This window comes from Haemaphysalis longicornis, unplaced genomic scaffold (genome assembly GCF_048455015.1).
Source record: "Haemaphysalis longicornis isolate Haplotype H1 unplaced genomic scaffold, Haemaphysalis longicornis Haplotype H1 scaffold_5, whole genome shotgun sequence".
In the NCBI taxonomy this organism is placed as follows: domain Eukaryota; kingdom Metazoa; phylum Arthropoda; class Arachnida; order Ixodida; family Ixodidae; genus Haemaphysalis; species Haemaphysalis longicornis.
The window spans coordinates 96867127-96885727 of record NW_027526385.1 but is presented as its reverse complement, the minus strand read 5'-3'; the positions used below and the strand labels follow the sequence as shown (position 1 = coordinate 96885727).

At 45.6% G+C, this 18601-nt stretch overlaps 1 protein-coding gene across 3 annotated transcripts in view; it reads left to right on the top strand.

Annotated features, from left to right (window-relative positions):
• LOC144138577 (sodium-independent sulfate anion transporter-like) overlaps positions 1 to 18601 on the top strand; it is a 174103-nt gene that overhangs the window by 42175 nt on the left and 113327 nt on the right. The gene's annotated exons all lie outside the window — the stretch shown is intronic.

Here is an 18601-nt window from a genome sequence, read left to right as displayed (position 1 = left end):
GGCTGGGTTGAAGCTTGACACCCGTTCCTCGTAGAGGTGACGTATACGGGTGACGTATACGGCTGATCTTGAGCCACCAGATAACAAAAGCAATAGGCGTCAGGCGACAATTTTCAGGGGCGATCCCCTTAGGGGCTCGGGCTGTCGGTCGTCGAAACCGTCGTCCAAAACACCGGGACACTCGTTTACGCCTCGCGCTAGAACGTAATTTTGTCCTCGTAGAGTGAACAAGCCCTTTTGTAGTCGTAAGCAGTTTTCGGGCTGCTTTAAGCATGTTTGACGTAACGCGGGAACTCTAAACTCTCTCTAAACGCTACATTCCTTTTGTTTCTCAAACTGCTTTCATGAAATTTTCTGCATCCAATTCAAATATACTTTGTCTAAATTAATGCACATACGTACTCTGACATAAATTCACACATCTCTGAGAAGTGTTTTAGACTCTTTACACCGGCGGCCGTATTCTGTGCCGGATAACGCCGCTCTTTTTCGCACAATGAAGCGTTTAAGGCTTTAAGCGTTAGAGCTGAGCATATGGTACGAGAACAGAAGACTTGAAACCCCCTGCGCTGAACAAACAGTTTAATCGATGAGTTATTCATCGAACACATATGAACACATACATATGAACACATATGAAGACATAGCAACACACGGGAACACATACATAAAAGAGCGGCAACCACAAAGCAAAAGCCGAAGATACTGACAGAGAAGAGGCGAGAACTCGACTTCTTGGAGGCACAGGCATCCACCCCGGCAGACTCCCCGATCCTGCCGGTGGATACGGGGACTCCACCATTGCTACCGTCTTGCATTCCTCAGCGAGACGGGAGCCAGCATAAACCAGCAATATGCGCTTCACGCCACAAGGCATGCTATCGCAAAAAAAAATTCGCCGTCCCTTCCTAAAGCAAGTAGACAGAAGTGCGAAAGCTAAAAGTGAGTCAATACCTTCTCTTTAAGCGTGTCTAATCGATCGTCAAACATTCAAAGACCCAAATCGCGAACGAAGAATGAAACCATGCGACCATTTTTCGCGAAATAAGTAAACGCATCTACGAACGATCTAAATGTACACCGACACGTGGTTTATAGGATAAAGCTGTACTCCTTCGTCATGGTCGACGCGCGTATTGTCTGATGTAGAACCTTTCCTTTTTCGCGATTTTCAAGTAGCCGTTTTGTCGAAGTACCCGCCGTGGTGGCTCAGTGGCTAAGGCGTTGCGCTGCTGAGCACAAGGTCGCGCGTTCAATTCCCGGCCGCGGCGGCCGCTTTTCTGATGGAGGCGAAAAGCAAAAACGCCCGTGCGGACGAGATTTCGGCGCGCGTTAAAGATCTCCAGGCAGTAAAGATTAATACGGAGCCCTCCACTACTGCGCGCCTCATCGCCTGCGTTGCGTCGGCACCTTAAACCTTACAATCGATCAATCAATCGATCGTTTTGTCAAAGTGTAAGCCCGGTTTCACGCTCGCGTTGTGTGTCCAGAGATATGATCAGATCTTTTCGCCGAACGAACCATTCTATGAGGAAGTGCATTAGTCTATTTACAGAACACCATCGGCCCTACTAAGGAAACTTGCCGCCTTAAAAAGAAAACAACAGTCTACGAGTCCGGTCGCAGCAGCCCCTGCGAAAAGTTTCAGCTGTTTTTTTTTTTTTTCATACTGCAGCAGAAGGGGAGCTTGCACATGCGCTGCTGAGCCTGCTTATCAGCTGAGCTTCAATTATCTCGAGTGTGACATGGTCGGCACTTCTCTCGACAACTATTTTTTTTTTTTTTTTCAAAAAAGAGGCGTTCGTCCACACGTGTAGCTTTGAGAGCCCAAAAGACGTCGCGTGCATTGTGTTCAAGAGCACTTGTTTGCTAGCCTGTTCCGTGCGCCTATCATTCAAGTGTAAACCGCGGTCGCCCGACATATACTGCCCCTGAACACTCCCGGGAATTGTGGAGACAATACTTGCTATCGATACGATGCTCGCCATACTGCGCTTTTTTACCGCAGTTATGTTGATTAATTGTGGGGTTTTACGCGCCGACGCTACACAGGCGATGAGGCGCCGCGTCGTAAAAAGCTCTGGAATAATTTTAACCACCTGGGGATCGTTAACATGCGCCAAAATCTCGAACACATGGGCGTTTGCGCTTTTCGCCTCCATCAGAAAAGCGACCACAGTTATTTTCCCTAACCGCCTCCTGTTCAGCCATCCTGAAATGCTTCAGAAGCTATATGGTCACAAAAGACGACATCTACGTCTGATCATAGAGCCACTTTTTCGAGTTATGGGAAAACTTGTGCATGTATTGGGATATTTTAAGCCTCTAGCCTGCTCTCCGTAGCTTCTGCGCACGGCTGAGCCTTTGCGCGCATTCTTTTAAGTATTGCCTCACCAACTAAGGCGACAATAGACGCTCAGGAAGCCCTCCACTTGGCCATCAAAGCATGTAGCGATAAGGTGAGTGAGGGCAAGCTTATGTCCGGATGTTCTTGACTGACTGTTTCCAGAGGAGCTTTTATAGGTTAACTTTCTTTGTGCATCAATATGACGAGAAAAGCCGCTGCCCTCCTCTTCACTTGGGCACCTCTTCGGCGCCGATTTCGACCGGACTAAACAAGTTCAAAAATTCCCGCCTGATTAGTTCACTAAGCAGTTGCTTGAAGGATATGAATAAAATTGTTGCTCCCGTTCTAAGTAAAACCTGTAAAGCAATCTTAAACACACAGACGGTTTTTACGAGAGGGCACTGAACACCTGTTTTGTGTTTGCCCACGCTTCTTCTCGGCGCGAATGACGGCGCGAAGTTTAAAACTACGGGCAAGAAATCTCAGCATGAAGGACTTTTTAAACCTTTGTAACAACAACAGCATTGCGGTGCGGGGTTTTAAGGTTCGTGTTCGTTTCCTTAAAGAGTCTGGACTAGACTCCAGCTTGTGGCTGCCTCTCTTGTCCTTTTTTCTATGTGTGTGTCTGTGTGTTCGTCTGAGGATTTTTCGTTTTTCCTTTCTTTTTTATTATTACTATTCGTTTTGGCATATAAACGTCATTACATGTTCGCCGACCATCTGAAGTAGGAAGCGCGGCATTGTGCAGGGCTGACCACTTCGGTCTCATTAAAGAACTCTCTCTCTCTCTCTCTCTCTCTCTCTCTCTCTCTCGCGCGCGCGCGCGCGCGCGCTCTCGCTCTCTCTCTCTCGCTCTCTCTCTCGCTCTCCCTCGCCACTTATTGACCTCCGGCGATTCCTATTTTACACGATGACGTGTATTTCTCCCGGAGAATTGTTTTCCCAGTAATGAAGTTGCATTCAAAAAAGAAGCTGACTTTAAACAGATGCGCATGAGAGTGGTATTTGTAAGCTGAGAGAGAGAGAATGCATTTAATGGTAAAAGCAAGGTTAGCCGAGCCATATCGCTTAGCATGCTACGCCATATGAAGGAACGATAACTTGAGGGTCTTTGGAAATAAAATAAATAAATAAATAACTAAATAAATAAATAAATAAATACCTTAAATAAATAATGAAAAACGAGGTGGTGCGCATAGTGTTCAAGCTGATTTACAGAGTTTGGAAAGCACATACACAGAGTTTGGAAGTTAAGTTGGTCACAGCACTTGTTCCAAGTCAGTAGTACGCAAGAACACCAACAGAGCTTTGACAGCCCGTGCGGCCTGGTGCGGGTCCGACCAAGGGCCCAAAACTGCCCTTAGTTCAAGGCCTGCGTGGTGTGGCATACACAAAGATGTTAGGAGAGTCTTCCTTGGCACTGTGAAGTTTGGACAGGTACAGATGAAATGTTTGATGTCTTCTGTTACGTAGCATGTTGGACAGAGTGGAGAAGAGTCCTGCTGAATTTTACAGTGGAAATTCCCTGTGTACACTGGATTTTCAATATTGTGTGTTGAACAGTGAAACCTACCCACAATCCCTCTGGGCGCTTTCCCGGCGCGAGCGGTTTAATCGGAAGTTTGTGGCAAGGCCTACACGGTACATTACCTGTACAAAATTCAGCAGGCATTTCACCTTTTGGTTTCACATGTAACTCACGAGAAGACATTCATGATGTTATATGCGTGTGTCCAAAGCACACCGTGCACAGACAGAAACTCATATTATCTTTGTGCAGGCAGCTTGGTGCGGGACTTGAGCTGAGGGATGTTTTGGGTCCTTGGTCGGGTCCCAGACGGGCTACACGTGCAATCAAAGCTCTCTTGGAGTTTCTTCGGAGCACAGAACTGGACAGAGTTTTGTGATTGACAATCTAGGGCGCAGCAAATGTAATCTTTTCGTTCTCACATTTTCTTTCTTTTTCATTTTCTTTTTTTTACTTTTTTGTTTCTGCCATCCTATAGCGTAGCAAGCGAGCGCGACGGCTCGGCTAACATCGCTGGTCTTCATTAAAGCTATTCTCTCTCTCTCTCTCTCTCTCTCTCTCTCTCTCTCTCTCTCTCTCTCTCTCTCTCTCTCTCTCTCTCTCTCTCTCTCTCTCTCTCTCTCTCACACACACACACACACACACACACACACACACACACACACACACACACACACACACACACACACACACACACACACACACACACATCCTTAAACAGCTCCTCTGGTCATCCACCTGCACAGAGTGAAATAGCACTGATTTTTTTCACGAGTTTACAACAAGCTGAGTTATTCTGGCGCGCGGTTCATAGGAACACCACTCGCCGTCAAAACAGAACTTAAACCAAATATCTAAGCGCCTTACTTACCCCGCTAGCGGAAGCTGAAACGTTAAGTTGAAGAGATGCAGACGGTTCCCATAGTGGGGTGCAGATCATCTAAGTCTGCGAGGACTTACCACGAGTATTTTTCTTGTCTTCTCCTATTCCCGTTCGACGCGCTGTCGCTTTCTTTTGAACATTTGTACCGACAAGCCCAAGCTTCAAATCTTCCGTCGGGATGTTAACCTTGGTTTTCTCTTGAACGCCTAAGTTTTCTTACAACGTGAAAAAAGTGGTCTACGCTCCAGGGTAAACGTCGTCTTTTCTGCCCCTTGTAGGCTTCTGAAGCGGTACAGAATGAATAACCCACAAGCCACGCTGACACACAACTATGCGAACGAGCATAGAATGGTGTACGTTTTGTGGACAAAGGGTAATATGTACGAAATTTCCCTGAGTTGTAAGAGAGAGTACGTGGGGCGGATTAGAAGATGCTTGAACGGAAGGTGAAGTGCTACCAATACCGCTGCACAGCGCCCAAGCCGAAAACAGACAAAGAAAAGAGATGCACAGAAGCGCTAACAACGTTTCAAACACAATGCTTATAATGTAGCAAACAATGTTGAAAAGAATGTACCCGACGGCTTTGTGGCTCTCAAGTTCTCCACGTGTTGATGCATGCCTCTTTTTGTCAAAACAGCTGCTGTGGAGAAGAGCGCCCACAGTGTCACGCACGATATAATTGAAGCGGAGCTGATAAACACGGCGGGGACGCAGAGAGAGAGAGAGAGAGAGGGGGAGAGAGAGCGAGAGAGAGTAATTTTTATTTGAAGATAGAAGGCAATGTGTAAAGAGTTATCGGTGAAGTCCTTTTTCCTGTACTTTAGAAGTCCTATTTCCTGGACGCATGTCCTTGTCTTCTCACGTACTGCACTCACATAGATAAAGCTTGACTTTACATGCGTCGCTATTTCTATGCCGACTCATCAAGGAAGCTTTTCAGTGAGTCTTTAACGTTTGACGTGTCGTACTTCTGCCGCGTACAACATAATAATAAAAGACCCTTCGGGCTTCACACGCAGACAAGACAGCGCTCAGAACACTACAGAAAAAAAAAGGAGGCTACACACACAAAGCGCTGACTAGTGTCACTAGATAAGGGTGCAGAGTATCAGCACTATTTTCTCCTATTGTTCCGTGCTGCTGCCATCATAATTGGACAGTTCGCATCACGCGGCATTTGTTTACGCTGCGATGGTTCATGGGCGTGGCCATTTTGTTGTTTATGCGTTTTCTGTCGGTCAACTCTGGTAGGCTTAGCTTGTCCTCCCTGCTCTGCGCCTGCGCGCGCCTGACGTCGTTCCGAACGCGAATCAAAGATAACGCGTGTAGCAGCATTTCAGCAGCAGAAGTGGGTCCAAAGATGACTTTTTGCTGCATCTTCAGTAATGTTGTTAACAATCAGGTCGAAGCTAACAGCGAGGCCGTAGATGCGGAATCTCGCAACACTGATGAAGGACAAATGGACGCCATTGTTGACTTGCTTGCCTCAGTGGCGGCGGTACTCTGATACCTTATCTAGTGATAGCTCTGACTACCAACAAAACTGTTTGTTTGCCTAATAACAACAGAAACCAAAAGGTTGGTCCACGATAAGTGAGGAAAAAAAGAAGAAACTCCAAAACGTAAAAAAACAATATCATACAAACACGATATTCTCGCCATCCTGGGGTCAGTTCGAACATTTCTCTGCCTTAAGTTATTCTTCAATAAACGCTACCTCCTTTGGAGACAAGGCAACAGGTGGAGTGCTTACACAGTCAGCCGCACTCCTGTGTATCGTGTACGGTTTCAGCATCTCACGCGTTCGCTGATCTCTGTAGTGCTTGATCATCTGAGGCTGCGCATTGCAGGGTGTACGTGTAGGACTACACTTGCGTGGCTAGTCAGACACTAGATTTTGATCTTACGCTGAATTCAATTAAATTCTACTGAGTTTATTTCACAACCATGTTTCAGGAAGGCCAGGAAAAAAGCTGTTGAAACAGCTTGAAGGGCCTTGGCCAGCTTACACATAGAGCAGCAGGTCGAGCACGACGGGAGGGATTAAAAAACAGGTGTAGTAGAGTTACAAAGTAAGGGTAAAACGAGCACAACAGCACAAAACAAGTGTAGTATAGTTCTGAATAAAAATAAGAGCAATTAGAAATGTCAGACACGGCCTGGACACAAATCTCATTAAGGTGCATTGGGTTTACAAATCATATCACGCAACTCTCCGAATGAAATCGTTGAAACGGCGACTTTTCTTTTAACGAACACAGTACAATTATCCTAATGTTCAAGCATCGCCCTGTTTCACCTTGATCTAAATACTGCCCGCCGCAAGGCAATGGAATTGAGTTTTCGTCCCTTCCTGAGCGCTGTTTTCCTCTGGTGATGTGAACCAAGCCCAAGGCCTTTCACTGCTCTACACTTACGTTTCACATTCTACCACCTTTAAACATTTTCTTTACAGCAAAGTTTTGTGTATGGCAGTGAACCCTGCTTCAAAAAGCCCAGTTTGTGATGTCTTATAACGACACATGGTGTCTAATGCCGGTTTTTAATAAAATGCCTTTGGGCCATCATACTATTTTTATATCAGAATGCTTACATCGCCCCCAAACATGTCCTTCACGAAGGCATTAACCCAAAGAATTCTATTCGATTTCCCCTATGGTTGGCTTCGTTTACGCTGGTAACTTATAGAATGTTTCTTTTCTTTATTTTTAATTTCTTTTCCTTTATACCTTCAGAACTTTGCTCTCAAAAAGCTTTTAGACCGGACTTATTTCTTTTATACATGACCCTGCAGTAAATAAGATCTTCATTCCTGTCACAAAAGTTTGGTCAATCCCCTGTTGGGGAAGTGATCGATTGTAGGGTTTAACGCGCCGACGCAACGCAGGCGATGAGGCGCGCCGTAGTGGAGGGCTCCGGATTAATTTCGACCACCTGGGAATCTTTAAGGTGCGCCGAAATCTCGCCCACACTGGCGTTTTTGCTTTTCGCCTCCATCAGAAAAGCGACCGCAACGGCCGGGAATCGAACCCGCGTCATCGGGCTCAGCAGCACAACGCCTTAGCCACTGAGCCACTGCGGCGCGTCTGTTGGGGTATGTGCTATTCACCAAGGAACATTATCATCATAATCATAATCATCACGCAGTGGTTTGACGCATAGAGTTTCTTAGTAAGTATACTGTAAGAAACTCTATGGTTAGACGCTAATCGGCGCTGTAGTATTGAATCAGAGAGGGAAATTCGTAAATTCAGCTGTGTCACACGAAGTCACCCTACTCACGCCCGCGAAAACCCAAGCGTCCTTCCGATATCGCAGCTCCATCGCTTCAGAGCTGGTAGCTTTACCAACCAAGTCGCGGCCGATGATGACTGTAAAATCTTTATCACACGACTGTTTCACCTTATTGTGCGTGTGTGCGTGACGCGTGGGCTTCTGTTTGTGTATTTATTCCTGTGTGAGAGCAAATGTTCGTGTCACTTTCACCTCCACCTGACGTAGCCAGTCGGGTGACTGGTCTGGCTGACCTCCCTGGCTCATTAAAGGGTTCCCTCCTCCTCCTCCTCCTCCTCCTGTGTTAGGTTCTTTCTGCTGAAATCTGCCTCATCAGCTTTTCGGCTTTCGCAGTGAAGGGTGAACAGTTATGCTCCTCTTGATACATAACTTTCTCTATCGAGCGCGGTCATAAGACATGCATTTTCGGGCAAACATTTTCTGAGGCGAACGAACCCTGCTCCTGTTGCTGACGAATTACTCCCAGCATCCCGTCGATTTTAACGCGATAGCGTTATTAGGCTCATTTTTCGATTTCCCCGCGACTGCTAGCCTCCCGCTGTCAGCCATGTTATTCAAGCGTCCGCGGAAATACCTCATCGCTACCAATCAGAAGCTGCGACTGAGGCAGCCGGATTCAAAGCCTTGTTTCAATTTTGTATATGCCACAGCCGCAGCGGAATTGTCGGAAGGAGGAAGATAATATAAGGCCGAGACGAAAGAAGGGACACTTATTTTCAGCAAGTGACGCGCCTGCGCCGTGAAGTTCTTTCTACGCCCGGTCGGCCGTAACCGGCTAGACGGACACGGTCACCAGCCGTGCGCGCAGCTGATGCCGTCACAACAAAACGTCGCTCCACTTGAAGATAAAAAACTATACATTTCCAGTACTTGACGTGCCGAATATTCATCTTGGCTATGAGATGCACCGTAGTGTAAGGCTCCGGAATAATTTCGGCCACCTGGGAACCTTTAACGTGCTCCGAAATATCGACACCCTGGCGTCTTTGTTTTCTGTTTCCACCAGGGAAACGGCAGCCGCGGCCGGGAATCGAACCCGCATCCTTGGGCTCAGCAGCGCAACTTCTTACTTAGTGAGCCACCGCGGCATGTTTTCCACGGGAACTGTTGCCCGCACCAGCATCGGGTGACTTAAAGCGGGCAAAGTATTAACGCTAGTCCGTCAGAAATTAAGGAAGGCATACGTCATTAGCAGAACCGAACTAAAAGAAAACCCAGTGTTTAGCGTCTAATTAAATGAATTTGCGAAGTACTTTTCGATATTCCCGCGGTTCTGTTTCCGCCGCAAGCTGTGTTTGGCAATCGACGGATGGCGCCACGCGGCCAAGTTAAGGGCACACTAAATATATAGGTGCGGATGTCCTTCCAGGAAACAATTACGTAGAAGTTCTCGGCGCGGCACCAGAGTCAAGCGGCAGAGCCCATCTCGCAATCACCAGAAGAAAGAAAATTTATCTAGGTGTTCCCATTATGAAACGCCTTACCAAGAGAAGAACAGGAATGAGAAAATAAACGGTAAGACTCATGCAGCCGGAAATCGAAGAACCTACCGTACCATAAACTTAGCCGCACAGAAGAACATCAAATGAACACCGTCATCAGGACCGCGTAGAAAGCAACCCTCCATGTCGCAGTCTTTACCGGGAGACAAACTGACAACGGGGACACCACCGGGGTAATAGAAGGGATATCCAAAGAGAGGTCTCTTTGAAGTGAGGGGAATTAATTTGATGCAGGGGCCAAATAAGAAAATGTGGAGGCAAAGAATAAACTCGGGAGCACAGGACAGTACGGGGGGGGAGGTCGGTGGTCGCAGTCTTCGTCCTGCAGTGGACGTAAGTTGAATGTTGATGATCAGGAGGATGCATAGGTCTTACGTCTTTGCGTCTTTAGGATGCTTTTGACAAAAGCAGAGAAATTGCTCTCCCAACAGCAAAGGTGCGGCTTTGAGCCGCAGAAGCACAGAGGAGTCTCTGTCTCCCGCAGGCCACGGAGATTAAACACCGTCGCTGCTAGTCTTTCTCTCATCACCAATCTTTCTTCGGTGCTCGTGAAGCATAGATCGTACATGCAGCAATTACGTTCCGAAACGCTCCTGGGGGTCTAAGTACGCTATCGCGTCGTACATCTAAAGAACTAAACGTAGATGTATTCTGCAAGTTTTTTTCTGCTAATTTTAACCAATATTTACATCCTGGCGTGAGAGCCGCGGTGTTATTTCTTACTCCGGGCTTTTGTTATGGGCATTCTAGCGCGGCATGTATTAACAAAAAAGATGGCTGGTGGGTGTTGAGTCATACTTCAATAAATACGAGTCGTAGACATTGCGAAGTCACAGTACAACACAAGCCCGATTATTCGCCGATTTCTTTCCACCCCTACGATTTGACACGCAAAAACAACCGTTCTGAATGGGAGGAAAATAAGTACCGAAATTATGTCCCAGAGGCAGTGGGCAAAGCGTCTAAAAGCACTTTTGAAGTTGGGGAAAACACAAACAAGTGAAACGCAAAACACTTCACACTTTGGAATGGGAGGAAAATAAGTACCGAAATTGTGTTCCTGAGGCTGCGGGAAAAGCGTCTAAAAATACTTCTGAAGTTGGGGCAAACACGAACGCGGGAAACACAAAACACTTCACACTTTGGAATGGGAGGAAAATAAGTACCGAAATTATGTCCCAGAGGCAGTGGGTAAAGCGTCTAAAAGCACTTTTGAAGTTGGGGAAAACACAAACAAGTGAAACGCAAAACACTTCACACTTTGGAATGGAGGAAAATAAGTACCGAAATTGTGTTCTTGAGGCTGTGGGAAAAGCGTCTAAAAATACTTCTGAAGTTGGGGCAAACACGAACGCGGGAAACACAAAACACTTCACACTTTGGAATGGGAGGAAAATAAGTACCGAAATTATGTCCCAGAGGCAGTGGGCAAAGCGTCTAAAAGCACTTTTGAAGTTGGGGAAAACACAAACAAGTGAAACGCAAAACACTTCACACTTTGGAATGGGAGGAAAATAAGTACCGAAATTGTGTTCTTGAGGCTGTGGGAAAAGCGTCTAAAAGCACTTCTGAAGTTGGGGCAAACACGAACGCGGGAAACACAAAACACTTCACACTTTGGAATGGGAGGAAAATAAGTACCGAAATTATGTCCCAGAGGCAGTGGGCAAAGCGTCTAAAAGCACTTTTGAAGTTGGGGAAAACACAAACAAGTGAAACGCAAAACACTTCACACTTTGGAATGGGAGGAAAATAAGTACCGAAATTGTGTTCTTGAGGCTGTGGGAAAAGCGTCTAAAAATACTTCTGAAGTTGGGGCAAACACGAACGCGGGAAACACAAAACACTTCACACTTTGGAATGGGAGGAAAATAAGTACCGAAATTATGTCCCAGAGGCAGTGGGCAAAGCGTCTAAAAGCACTTTTGAAGTTGGGGAAAACACAAACAAGTGAAACGCAAAACACTTCACACTTTGGAATGGGAGGAAAATAAGTACCGAAATTGTGTTCTTGAGGCTGTGGGAAAAGCGTCTAAAAATACTTCTGAAGTTGGGGCAAACACGAACGCGGGAAACACAAAACACTTCACACTTTGGAATGGGAGGAAAATAAGTACCGAAATTATGTCCCAGAGGCAGTGGGCAAAGCGTCTAAAGGCACTTTTGAAGTTGGGGAAAACACAAACAAGTGAAACGCAAAACACTTCACACTTTGGAATGGGAGGAAAATAAGTACCGAAATTGTGTTCTTGAGGCTGTGGGAAAAGCGTCTAAAAATACTTCTGAAGTTGGGGCAAACACGAACGCGGGAAACACAAAACACTTCACACTTTGGAATGGGAGGAAAATAAGTACCGAAATTATGTCCCAGAGGCAGTGGGCAAAGCGTCTAAAAGCACTTTTGAAGTTGGGGAAAACACAAACAAGTGAAACGCAAAACACTTCACACTTTGGAATGGGAGGAAAATAAGTACCGAAATTGTGTTCTTGAGGCTGTGGGAAAAGCGTCTAAAAATACTTCTGAAGTTGGGGCAAACACGAACGCGGGAAACACAAAACACTTCACACTTTGGAATGGGAGGAAAATAAGTACCGAAATTATGTCCCAGAGGCAGTGGGCAAAGCGTCTAAAAGCACTTTTGAAGTTGGGGAAAACACAAACAAGTGAAACGCAAAACACTTCACACTTTGGAATGGGAGGAAAATAAGTACCGAAATTGTGTTCTTGAGGCTGTGGGAAAAGCGTCTAAAAATACTTCTGAAGTTGGGGCAAACACGAACGCGGGAAACACAAAACACTTCACACTTTGGAATGGGAGGAAAATAAGTACCGAAATTATGTCCCAGAGGCAGTGGGCAAAGCGTCTAAAAGCACTTTTGAAGTTGGGGAAAACACAAACAAGTGAAACGCAAAACACTTCACACTTTGGAATGGGAGGAAAATAAGTACCGAAATTGTGTTCTTGAGGCTGTGGGAAAAGCGTCTAAAAATACTTCTGAAGTTGGGGCAAACACGAACGCGGGAAACACAAAACACTTCACACTTTGGAATGGGAGGAAAATAAGTACCGAAATTATGTCCCAGAGGCAGTGGGCAAAGCGTCTAAAAGCACTTTTGAAGTTGGGGAAAACACAAACAAGTGAAACGCAAAACACTTCACACTTTGGAATGGGAGGAAAATAAGTACCGAAATTGTGTTCTTGAGGCTGTGGGAAAAGCGTCTAAAAATACTTCTGAAGTTGGGGCAAACACGAACGCGGGAAACACAAAACACTTCACACTTTGGAATGGGAGGAAAATAAGTACCGAAATTATGTCCCAGAGGCAGTGGGCAAAGCGTCTAAAAGCACTTTTGAAGTTGGGGAAAACACAAACAAGTGAAACGCAAAACACTTCACACTTTGGAATGGGAGGAAAATAAGTACCGAAATTGTGTTCTTGAGGCTGTGGGAAAAGCGTCTAAAAATACTTCTGAAGTTGGGGCAAACACGAACGCGGGAAACACAAAACACTTCACACTTTGGAATGGGAGGAAAATAAGTACCGAAATTATGTCCCAGAGGCAGTGGGCAAAGCGTCTAAAAGCACTTTTGAAGTTGGGGAAAACACAAACAAGTGAAACGCAAAACACTTCACACTTTGGAATGGGAGGAAAATAAGTACCGAAATTGTGTTCTTGAGGCTGTGGGAAAAGCGTCTAAAAATACTTCTGAAGTTGGGGCAAACACGAACGCGGGAAACACAAAACACTTCACACTTTGGAATGGGAGGAAAATAAGTACCGAAATTATGTCCCAGAGGCAGTGGGCAAAGCGTCTAAAAGCACTTTTGAAGTTGGGGAAAACACAAACAAGTGAAACGCAAAACACTTCACACTTTGGAATGGGAGGAAAATAAGTACCGAAATTGTGTTCTTGAGGCTGTGGGAAAAGCGTCTAAAAGCACTTCTGAAGTTGGGGCAAACACGAACGCGGGAAACACAAAACACTTCACACTTTGGAATGGGAGGAAAATAAGTACCGAAATTATGTCCCAGAGGCAGTGGGCAAAGCGTCTAAAAGCACTTTTGAAGTTGGGGAAAACACAAACAAGTGAAACGCAAAACACTTCACACTTTGGAATGGGAGGAAAATAAGTACCGAAATTGTGTTCTTGAGGCTGTGGGAAAAGCGTCTAAAAATACTTCTGAAGTTGGGGCAAACACGAACGCGGGAAACACAAAACACTTCACACTTTGGAATGGGAGGAAAATAAGTACCGAAATTATGTCCCAGAGGCAGTGGGCAAAGCGTCTAAAAGCACTTTTGAAGTTGGGGAAAACACAAACAAGTGAAACGCAAAACACTTCACACTTTGGAATGGGAGGAAAATAAGTACCGAAATTGTGTTCTTGAGGCTGTGGGAAAAGCGTCTAAAAGCACTTCTGAAGTTGGGGCAAACACGAACGCGGGAAACACAAAACACTTCACACTTTGGAATGGGAGGAAAATAAGTACCGAAATTATGTCCCAGAGGCAGTGGGCAAAGCGTCTAAAAGCACTTTTGAAGTTGGGGAAAACACAAACAAGTGAAACGCAAAACACTTCACACTTTGGAATGGGAGGAAAATAAGTACCGAAATTGTGTTCTTGAGGCTGTGGGAAAAGCGTCTAAAAATACTTCTGAAGTTGGGGCAAACACGAACGCGGGAAACACAAAACACTTCACACTTTGGAATGGGAGGAAAATAAGTACCGAAATTATGTCCCAGAGGCAGTGGGCAAAGCGTCTAAAGGCACTTTTGAAGTTGGGGAAAACACAAACAAGTGAAACGCAAAACACTTCACACTTTGGAATGGGAGGAAAATAAGTACCGAAATTGTGTTCTTGAGGCTGTGGGAAAAGCGTCTAAAAATACTTCTGAAGTTGGGGCAAACACGAACGCGGGAAACACAAAACACTTCACACTTTGGAATGGGAGGAAAATAAGTACCGAAATTATGTCCCAGAGGCAGTGGGCAAAGCGTCTAAAAGCACTTTTGAAGTTGGGGAAAACACAAACAAGTGAAACGCAAAACACTTCACACTTTGGAATGGGAGGAAAATAAGTACCGAAATTGTGTTCTTGAGGCTGTGGGAAAAGCGTCTAAAAATACTTCTGAAGTTGGGGCAAACACGAACGCGGGAAACACAAAACACTTCACACTTTGGAATGGGAGGAAAATAAGTACCGAAATTATGTCCCAGAGGCAGTGGGCAAAGCGTCTAAAAGCACTTTTGAAGTTGGGGAAAACACAAACAAGTGAAACGCAAAACACTTCACACTTTGGAATGGGAGGAAAATAAGTACCGAAATTGTGTTCTTGAGGCTGTGGGAAAAGCGTCTAAAAATACTTCTGAAGTTGGGGCAAACACGAACGCGGGAAACACAAAACACTTCACACTTTGGAATGGGAGGAAAATAAGTACCGAAATTATGTCCCAGAGGCAGTGGGCAAAGCGTCTAAAAGCACTTTTGAAGTTGGGGAAAACACAAACAAGTGAAACGCAAAACACTTCACACTTTGGAATGGGAGGAAAATAAGTACCGAAATTGTGTTCTTGAGGCTGTGGGAAAAGCGTCTAAAAATACTTCTGAAGTTGGGGCAAACACGAACGCGGGAAACACAAAACACTTCACACTTTGGAATGGGAGGAAAATAAGTACCGAAATTATGTCCCAGAGGCAGTGGGCAAAGCGTCTAAAAGCACTTTTGAAGTTGGGGAAAACACAAACAAGTGAAACGCAAAACACTTCACACTTTGGAATGGGAGGAAAATAAGTACCGAAATTGTGTTCTTGAGGCTGTGGGAAAAGCGTCTAAAAATACTTCTGAAGTTGGGGCAAACACGAACGCGGGAAACACAAAACACTTCACACTTTGGAATGGGAGGAAAATAAGTACCGAAATTATGTTCCTGAGGCTGTGGGAAAAGCGTCTAAAAGCACTTCTGAAGTTGGGGAAAACACAGACACGTGAAACGTAGAACACTTCACACTTTGGAATGGGAGGTAAACAAGTACCGAAATTGTGTTCCTGAGAGTGTGAAAAAAGCGTCTAAAAACACTTCTGAAGTTGGGGAAAACATGAACACAGGAAACACAAAACACTTCACACTTTGGAATGGGAGGAAAATAAGTACCGAAATTATGTCCCGAGGCAGTGGGCAAAGCGTCTAAAAACACTTCTGAAGTTGGGGAAAACACAGACACGTGAAACGTAGAACACTTCACACTTTGGAATGGGAGGTAAACAAGTACCGAAATTGTGTTCCTGAGGCTGTGGGAAAAGCTTTCGTCTAAAAGCACTTCTGAAGTTGGGGAAAACACAAACGCGGGAAACACGAAACACATCGCAGTTCACTGATTGTCCAAAGCATTAATTAAAAAGTGCTGAACCGAAAGGTTACGACAAAGCGTTAGCTTTGTGTTCGTTCCAGGGTCAGTGCTTAAACCCTTCTGGTGAATTCACGCCACACAGCTCTTTTCCCTTTTGTTCGTTTTGTCTTCGTTGTAGTAGACAGTAAACCTCTCCCAGAACTATTTAGGATGGGCTCGAGCCTTTTACGATGCTCGCGATATGCGGCATTTCGCACGTATCGTGGTGAGGAGTCTCCTCGCAGCCACATATTTATGTCTTTGCCCCGTGGCCCCAAAATATGCTCTACGAGGAGTCGTCAAATCAGGACGTTCCTACGAGGCACCTTTAACGACAGGAAAAAGCCGCTCAGTGCTAAACAATGCATATTCCTCTGCTTACGGCGGTCACGACACGCTGCCGTTATCGAAGAAATAAAGATTCCTTATGTCAGCGCCGTATAGCACGTCTGGCACGCGTGACTGAAAGCTCAGCTGCGTAGAAGTTGTCGCGTGATGAACTCGTGTGTGGTCGTTGTTGCAGTTCAGGCTGACACGCCGTCGCTTTTCTTATTGCTTATCTCCGATCGTTAAGGCGCCCCATGCCGCGAGCCCGAAAAACACATAATTCACGCGGGGAAGTTATTTCGCGTGCTACTTTGTTATTGTTCATAAACAGTTCTTATCCGCAAAGCCTGTGAAGAGGGCGGGGCAGCCAAAATGCCGATGTTCTTCTTCTTTTACGTTTCTGTTACTCTTCACAAAAACAATCGTGGGCCATTACACTCTGTGCAGTTGGATGACCAGGGAAGCTTTTTAGCACACGGCGTAAAGGTGATATTGGGCTTAGGTGAAATTATTATTAGTTTTGAGCGGTAACGGTGGTCATTCCTAAGGGAGGCTCAAACATACACGCACATGCACTTATTTGAGTGAACTGTTTTTTGAGGTTGTTACCTACTGATAACCCTTGCATTCCAAATCCGTATCCAAGTGCTGAGGTGTATGAGCTGGAGGTCAAAATCATGTCTTGAACGGCGTGCGACTTCGGTCTAACAGTGTGCTTATCACACAGACCCCGAAACGTCCGTTTTCGAGCGCCTCGTGCTACAGAACACCTCGAGCTTCAAGGACGCGAAAAGCATAGGAAATTGGTGTTCTCAAAAATTAAATATACACTGACTCTAGCCATCTAAGTTTCGCTTAAAACAATTTGGGAGCATACATAAGCATAGTAAAGTCACTCACTCCCTCAGCTTTCATCATCTTCACCGGGACTGTCTCTAAGTGGCCTTTTCAGCATAAGCTGGATTTTCCTCACCTAACTTTAGGCCTGAAGACCACGGTGACTGTCCCAGTTCTCATACGAGAGGAATATGCCTTGGCAACTTCTACGGATACTTTTTGGTTACTTTTAGGGCTAATTTTGGCTGTGACTACTTTTTTACTATGGCTACTTTTGTGGCCAGAACTGGCTCCAGTGAATGCAGGCTCAGTGGGGCGAGGCCAATGCATTAGATGCTGCACTGAATGTCCTAGTGTAGCCAATAAAGGTAAAAATCGTTCTGATGGCGGCTCATCCCGCTGCTTGTGTTTGTGCGTTTGTAGAACTTTTGAACCAGGAGCGATATCTCCACGTCACTTCTCGTCCGAGACAGAGATGGATGATTACACGATAGAGAAAATGACATGTTTTTTTTAAGAACCACAACCCTGGGCCCATAAGTTTCAAGGAAAGCGATGTGTATCGAATTTGTACATAGAAATCTTATTGTTTGCTCAGTACAACTACATTGAAAGAGGAGTTAAATTATAATTGTACCATTCCAGCTGCACTGGGCAGGTGGTCCAGGTCTTGTGTCGGCGTGGCCGAAAACTCTAAAGCATGCTCCACTCCCTACTTACACGTATTGTGGCGAAGCCCACCCATGAACTCGATCTCATGAAGGCTGTACTTGATAGGCGCGAAATTCAAAAACTGCCAAGCAAGAGCGTGTGACTCGAATCGACAGCGCCAGCGATCTTTCTATATGGTACCACAACTGGTGCCGCGGGCAGTGCTTTTCAACTCGAGCGCATCGTCGCATCGACAGTAAGATAAACATCAGAAGAATGGCGGGAGAAGAGTAAAGCAACTAATGAACCAACGGAGGGAAAGAGGGAAACTCATCGAGTCACAGGGGGCCACTATCTCGCTAAAAAACACAATGTCGATGATCCAGTAAGCCAAACCGGGACCCTATATCAACACAAGATCAAATAAAATCACGACGAAATGGACGCTTCTGGTCAAGAGGTCCAATGAGTCAAGAGGTCCAACAAGTCAAGAGGTCCAATAGTCACGTGACAGCCGATTCAAGAGGTACAACGAGTCAAAAGGTCCAATTTGGGTCAAGAGGTACAACGCGCCAAGAGGTCCAAGGCGTCAAGAGGTCCAATTTGTGTCAAAAGGTACAACGCGTGAAAAAGTACGAGTCCAGAGACCCAACGAGTCAAAAGGTCCACGATGAATCAAGAGGTCCATCGAGACAAGAGATCCAACGAGTCAAGAGAGCCAATATTGGACCTCTTGACTCGTTGAACCTTCTGACGTGCTGGGCCCCTGACTCGGAAGCACGCATCGGCGAAGCAGGGGGGCCGCGCCATCGTCCCCGAAATTTTTTATCA